General features: G+C 37.1%; 1 pseudogene; it reads left to right on the forward strand.

Moving 5' to 3' along the window:
• The first annotated feature begins 7568 nt into the window (after positions 1-7568).
• LOC109388503 (cytochrome c oxidase subunit 6C-like) lies at positions 7569-7793 on the forward strand (annotated as a pseudogene).
• Positions 7794-8059: the final 266 nt, after the last annotated feature.

Raw genomic sequence — 8059 nt, forward strand, 5'->3', positions numbered from 1 at the left:
GGCTGGAAGTCCATACATGAGGTGCTGACAGACTCCGTGAGGATCTGCTTCCTGGTTCATAGGTGGCCTTCTCTCTGTGTCTTCACAGGGGAGCAGGGGTAAAGGAGCTCTCTGGGGTTTCTTTTATAAGGCACAGATCCCATTCATAAGCAATTCACATTCATAATATAATATAATCACCTTCCAGAGGCCCCATTTCCAACACTATTACATTGATGGTTACCATTTCAACTCATGAATTTGAGGGAAGGAGAGGCACAGATATTCAATCCATAGCATCCTGTAACATGTTACAAAAACTCAGGGCCTTAAAACAACATAAATTTATTATCTGTTCTGTAGGTTAGATGTCTGTCCCAGGTCTCCCTGGGCTAAAATTAAGGTACAAAGCTATGTTTGTTTCTGGAAGCTATAGTCAAAATTTATTTCCTTGCCTTATCCAGCTTCTAGAGACAACCATTCCTTGGTTTGGGGCCATTTTCCTCTATTTTCAAAGTCAGCAACCTTTCATCTCTCTCGCCATTCTTCCAAAGTCATATATTCGATTGTAGTCAGGTAAAGTTCTCTGCTTTTAAGAATTTACGTGATTAGACTGAGCACACTTGAGTATTCCAAAATAATCTCCCCATGTGAAGGTTGTTAACCTAATCATATCTGCAAGTTTCTTTTGCCATGTAAGGTAATATATTCACAATGTTATGAGATAAGGGCATGACCATATTTAAGAGAGAAGGAGCGTTATTCTGCCTATCTCACTTTGGCAATATGTATTGCTCTGAAACCTGTTTTACCTGATATTTGTGTAGGCAACTCAGCTTTCTTTCCCATAGTATAAACATGGTCTTTTTTTATCCTTTCATTCTAAATTTATTTGTGTATTTATATTAATAGTTTGTGGGGGGTTTTTGTAAGTAGCATTTGTTGGTTCTTGCTTTCATATGCAATCTGACAATCACTGCCTTTTAATTTGGCTATTTAGAATATTTACATTGAACGTGATTATTTTTACATAGTTAGATTTACATCTACCACTATTGTTCCTTCTGTTCTTCATTCACCTTTTCCTGTTTCTGCCATTTTTGAATTGAGTATATTTTATTCTATTTCACTTCATGTTTTTCCTTATTATCTACTTTTTATTTTAACATTTCCTTCACAATTTATAGCATACATCTTTAACTTATCACAGTCTATCTTTAAGTGCTATTATACCACTTTACATAAAGTATAAGAATACTTAAAATAGTATGCTTTCTTTTTCTTCTCTTTGTCTTTGTGGTATATATATTATCCTTCTATATGTGGTTTTTACCTTATGCTACATTGTTGTCATCTTTTAAAAATGGCATTGTCTTTTAAAAAGTGTTTAATAATAATAATAATAATAATAATAATAATAATAATAATAAGGGACGGCCGAGTGGCGCGATGGTTAAGAACTCGCTTGGGATGCCAGAGGGCCCCGGTTCGGATCCCACATATGAGGGCCAGTGACACTGCCCTCCACAGCTAAGATGCTGAACAACAGCTCAACCTGGAGCTGGGCTGCCCTGAGTCGCCGGCGAGGGCGTGGGCTGCAGTCCCTGTGGCAGTGGATTGCCATGGGCTACCGTGTGTGGCCAGCAGCCAGCGTGAGCGGCCAGCAGCCACAGTGAGCGGCCGTCCAGAAGCCGGCGACTGATCTGCCTCGCCAGGGAAGAGCGCAATGATGGTGCCAACTTGGGCCAGTGAAGCAACACCCTCCACAACTAGATTGAAGAACAAAATGACAGCAACTTGTCTGTTCCCCTTCCCCCAATTCCCCAGCACTGTTCCCATCCCCCCAATTCCCCAATAAAAATCTTTAAAAAAATAAATAAAAAAAAAAATAATAATAAAAGCCTTGTATATTTATACCTGTAATTGTCATTTCTGTTACTCTTCATTCTTTTGTATATTAATAGATTCACATTTCCATCTGGTGTCATCTTCCTTCTATTCGAATGATTTAATTTAACATTTCTTGTGGTATGGGTCTGTCTGCTGGTGATGAATTCCTTTAGCTTCTGCATATCAAAAGAAGTTTTTACTTCACCTTCACTTTTGTAAGACGTTTTCTTCAGTTTAAATTCTAGTTTGATAATTTTTACCTTTCAGTACTTTAAAGTTGTTACTCCAGCACTTTCTCACTTATCTTGTTTCCAATGAAAAATGTGCTGGTATGCTCACTCTGACCCTGTTTCATTTGTTCATAATGTATCTTTTTTTCTCTGGGTCCTTTTAAGAGTTTTTCTTTATCCTTGGTTGTGAATAATTTCATTACGGTATGTCTTAGTGCAGTTGTGTGTGTGTGTGTGTGTGTGTGTGTGTGTGTGTGTGCGTGCATGCTTGGGATTATTGTATCTATAGGTTTACAGCTTTCATCAAATTTAGAAAAAAATGTGTTCACCCCTTTTTTAGCTTTTTAAACTTTCTTCTGTGTTTGCTTTTGTATGGTTTCTATTGCTGTGTCTTCAAGTTTACTAATAATTTTTTCTGCAATGTCTAATGTACCATTAATCTCATTCAATGCATTTTTCATCTCACACTTTGCAATTTTCATCTCTAGATATACAGTTTTTGCCTTTGTTACACATTTAATTTTTATACTTGATTGTTCAGTAAATATAATAGTTATACTAACTGTTTTTAACACTTTGCTAATTCTAACACCAATATCAGTTCTGGGTCAGTTTCAAATGATTGTTTTTAAACCTCATTTTGAGTTCCATATTCTGTATCTTTGCATGCCTGGTGATTATGATTGGATACCTGATATTGTGAATTTTGTCTTTTTCTGTGTTGGATATTTTTTGTATTTCTATAAATATTCTTGAGCTTTGTTCTGGAATGCAGTTAAGTGACCTAGAAGTGGTTTGTTTTTTCAAATATTGCCTTAAAGCTTTGTTAGACAGGAGCAGAGGAGTGCTAAGATTTTATTAGTATTCCCATCTACTGAGAAAAGGTATCCAATGCTCCATGAGTTACAAGTTTATTCAGCTACTGGTGCAGAGACTATTCCAGACCCTACGTGAGCACTGACCATCCTTCCCTCTCATCCTTGGGGTGATTCTTCCCCTGGCATGTATGCAGTCATCAGGACTCTGTTGAATACCTGAGGAGGACGCCCTGCAGACCTCTGAGGTTCAGTCTCTGTGTACTCTCTTCTCTTCCATACCCTGTTGTGAAAACACTAGCCATCTTGGTCTCCCCAGACTCTCAGGGGTGTCTTCTCAACTCTGGCAGGCCTCTGGACTCTGTGAGCATTCCTCGCCCCTACTTTATGGAGTGAAAACTCTCTTAAGGCTGCAAAACTAGAGGGCAAACTCCATGTTGTGCCTCTCTCGAGGATTGCAATCATTCATTTTCCTTATATCCAATATCTTCAAAACTGCTATTTCATAATTATTTCATACATTATTCAAGATGAACCTGTGGCTCTTCAGGTAGGACTATAAATTGATTCTAACCCAGTTATTTTACCTTGTCCAGAAATAGAAATCGCGTTGACTTGCTTCTGCTTTTAGTGAATATTCTCAAGCTGACTCATGTCTATTTTATCCTCACTTTTGGGAAGTGTGGGGTGGAACTGAGAAACTAGGAGGGAGAGTTCTGCTTATATTTTTGGAAAAATCTATTGTACATCAAATTTTTTAAAAGATTAAAATATGTATTATTGATTTAAAATGGCTATATAAGAAGAATTTTGCTTTGCCTAAAGCACACCAAAATAGAGATAGTTTTCTCCTCTCCTCTTCTCTTCTCATCTCTTCTTTCCTTTTCTTTGAGAGAAGCCTCATCCTTTAGGGTTGGTGGGTTGTCTAGTGCATCCTACTGAACATTATCACTTTCAGAAAATCATTTCCTATTCCTCTTTAAAAAATTTCTTTGAGGTTTATATCAAAGAGTTTCTTTCTCTCCTATACTTTACTATTGTCTGTGAAACTCATTACCCTTCATTCACTGAAAACTTAAGCACTTTTCCACCTTAATTCATATCATCATTCTACGTACATCTATATGAACAAATCATGCAACAATCTATTCTACAGTTACCAAAACTTCTTAACTTTAATGGTCTTTCTTTCCTTCTACATCAGAACCTTGGTTATATCCTTGATATTATTAATATTAGAAACTGCAAAGCCTCCAAAATCTTAAGCCAATTCCAATTCCATTTTTTTGGCCCAAATATTTTTGTTTTCCCTTATTAACTTCCATCAGTCTTCATTTTTTTCTCTTTTCCCAGTTAATAGTCCATAATTTATTAAAGTAATCAGTACCTTAGAATACTTTAATTTCTTTTGACTGACTATCTTCTAAAAAATATTTGGAATAACACCAATCCTAAATGGACTCACCAATTAGTTTCTCCACACTTACAATTATGAAGCTGAACATTAATGAGGAAAATCATACACAATTAAAGGTAGAGGTCAATGTAAATGTATGATTTCTACACTCAGAGTCTGTATATGGCCCAATAATGCTTCACATTGCTGTAGCAATAAGTTGTTAGTTTCCCATATAGACTATTTTAAACTTTCTCACTTCTCAAACCATCCACAGCTATTCCTTAGTCTCTCTACTCATCTTGTTTTTTGCATGCATAAAATTTTAAAATAATTTCTATTAAATTTATTGGGGTGACATTGGTTAGTAAAATTATAGAGGTTTCAAGTGAGTCTCTCTACTTTTTAATAGCTCATAATTTATTCATGCTACTTACAGGAACTTTATAAGTAACTATTTTTTTACATGCTGTTGTGAAAATGTTGTCTACATACACTGTCTTCAAATTTTCACACCCCATTTAATCACTTCAGACACACTCCAAATGACTTCAATCCCCTAGTTCACTAAAAAGCTTCTTTAAAATCACCAACCACCTCTGTTACCAAATAAAACAATTATAATTCTTCATTCTCCTGAACATCTCAATGATATTCAACTGTGTTATCAACTCTCTCCTTGAGTTGCTATCACACACTCCCACCTCTCTGGCTTCTCTTCCTGAGACCCTTTTCTTTTTCCCATCTATATCAGACACAAAACTGTTGGATTTCCTTCTGGCTCTTTATCCTCCTACCATTTTCCATAGATAATCTTAATTAAGCTATGACTTTAAATACCATACTACTCATTAATTATTTTTGTCCAATTTTTGGTAATGCTATACACCCATAGAAATTTCTGTTTCAAAACATCAGTCATCTTTGATTCTTTGATCTCTCACCTCCTGTATAAAACACATTCACATTTCTAAGTTCTATGTATCCCACATAAAACCTCTCTCTAATCAGATCACTGTTTTACAATGAGGTAGTGTAGGATTATAATTAAGAGCATGGACTGTGATATTAGGTTTTCTGATACCTATTTTGTCCTATCACTAATAGTGTGATCTTCAGGAAGTAAAAAACTCTCTAATCTGTATCTCCTCATTACATATTAATTATAATAACTCACACATAAAATGTCTAGCATGTACTAAATAAACTTTACACTATTTATAAAAAAATAATTTAAAATGGATCATAGACCTAAATGTAAAACACAAAACTATGAAACTCCTAGAAGGTACATGGAAGAAGATCCAGATGACTTTGTTTTTCTTTTTGTTTGTTTGTTTTGTTTGTTTTTTTTAAGATTTTTATTGGGGAATTGGGAGAAGGGGAACAGACAAGTTGCTATCCTTTTGTTCTTCAGTCTAGTTGTGGAGGATGTTGCTTCACTGGCCCAAGTTGGCACCATCATTGCGCTGTTGTTCAGCATCTCAGCTGTAGAGGGCAGTGTCACTGGCCCTCATATGTGGGATCCGAACCGGGGCCCTCTGGCATCCAAAGCCAGCTCTTAACCAACACGCCACTCGGCCGGCCCCAGATGACTTTGGATATAGCAAACATATTTGAGATACAATGCCAAAGACACATCCATGAAAGAAATCATTGATAAGCTGGACTTCATTAAATTTTAAAACATCTGCTATGTGAGAGACACTGTCAAGAGCATGGAAAGACAAGCCACAGAATGGAAGAAAATTTTTGCAAAAGACACAATTGATGAAGTATTTATATCCAAAATATATGAAAAACTGTTAAAACTCAGCAATAAGGAAGCCAACCTGATTAAAAAATGAGCTAAAGACAACAGACACCTCACCAAAAAAACATATACAAATGTCAAATAACCACATAAAAAGATATTCCACATTATATGTCATCAGGGAAATCTACATTCAAACAAAATGAGATGCCTCTGAGCACCTATTAAAAAGGCCAACATCCAGAACACTGATAATACCAAATGCTAACAAGGATATGGAGCAAACGGAACTCTCATCCATTGCTGGTGGGAATACAAGATGGTTCAGCCACTTTGGAAAGCATTTTGGCACTCTCTAAAAAATTAAACATGCTCTTAGCAGATGATAAGATCCAGCAACTGTTCTCATTGACATTTACCCAAAATGAGTTGAAAACTCATGTTCCCACAAAAACCTGTATGCAGAAGTTTACAGCAGCTTGATTCATAATTGTCAAATCTTTGAAGCAACCAAGATGTCCTTCAAGAGGGGAATGGATAAATAAATGTGGTACATCCAAAAAAATTGAAATACCAGTAAGTGTTAAAAAAGCATGAGTTATCAAGACATGAAAAGATATAGAGTAGATTTAAATTCATATTACTAAGTGAAAGAAACCAACCTGAAAAAAGTAAATACTATATGATTTAAATTATATGACATTCAGGAAAAGGCAAAATTATGGAGACAACAATAGTGGTTACTAAGGATAGGAGCCAGAGAGATGAAAAGGTAGAGCAAAGAAGATTTGTAGGGCAGCGAAAATACTAGATACAATAACCTAATGGTGAATATATGTCATTGTACATTTGTTCAAACTCAGAGAATGTACAACACCAAGAGTGAATCTTAAAATAAACTATGAGGCCGGCCGAGTGGCATGATGGTTAAGAACTGGCTTGGGATGCCAGAGGGCCCCTGTTTGGATCCCACATATGAGGGCCAGTGACACTGCCCTCCACAGCTAAGATGCTGAACAACAGCTCAACCTGGAGCTGGGCTGCTTTGAGTCGCTGGCGATGGCGTAGGCTGCAGGCCCTGTTGCAGTGGGTTGCCATGGGCTGCCGTGTGTAGCCAGCACCAGCGTGAGTGGCAAGCAGCCAGCATGAGCGGCCAGCAGCCTCTGTGAGTGGCCGACTGTCCGGAAGCCAGCAACTGATCTGCCTCACCCGGGAAGAGCACAATAATGGTGCCAACTTGGGCCAGTGAAGCAATGTCCTCCACAACTAGATTGAAGAACAAAAGGTCAGCAACTTGTCTGCTCCCCTTCCCCCAATTCCCCAGCACTGTTCCCATCCCCCCAGTTCCCCAATAAAAATCTTAAAAAAATAAAAATAAAAAATAAAATAAATAAGCTATGGACTTTGGGTTAGTATGATGTGTTAATGTAGGTTTATCCTTGGTTAAAAAAAAAAAAAAGTACTGACCTGGAAGGACGTTGGTATTAAGGAAGAATATAGCTACCATGTCTTCTAGTGCTTTGGCGAAACCTCAGATGTGTGGCATTTTGGCCAAGCGTCTGTGATCTCATATTGTTGGAGCAATCGTTTCCCTGGGGGCTGCTGCTTTCTATAAGTTTGCTGTGGCTGAACCAAGGAAAAAGGCATATGCAGATTTCTACAGAAATTATGATTCCATGAAAGATTTTGAGGAGATGAGGCAGGCTGGTATTTTTCAGAGTCCAAAGTGATTTCAGAGTGTAAAGAATTTGAGTTGACTGCCATGGAAGTTTGTCAGTTACCTGTGTTCCTGAACTATGAAACATGGATATTTGGGCTAAAGGAGAGTTTCTCTTGGTAAATAAACAATTAAATGTTAAAAAAAAGTACCATTTTGCTGACATCCTTGATAAAAATTGTACCATTCTGCTCAGTGATATTGGTGATGGGGGAGGCCATGCATGTGTGGGAGCAGGGAGTTTATGGGTGTTATCTATAGCTTACTCTCAATTTTGTT

Source organism: Hipposideros armiger, unplaced genomic scaffold, assembly GCF_001890085.2.
Source record: "Hipposideros armiger isolate ML-2016 unplaced genomic scaffold, ASM189008v1 scaffold_200, whole genome shotgun sequence".
NCBI lineage: Eukaryota > Metazoa > Chordata > Mammalia > Chiroptera > Hipposideridae > Hipposideros > Hipposideros armiger.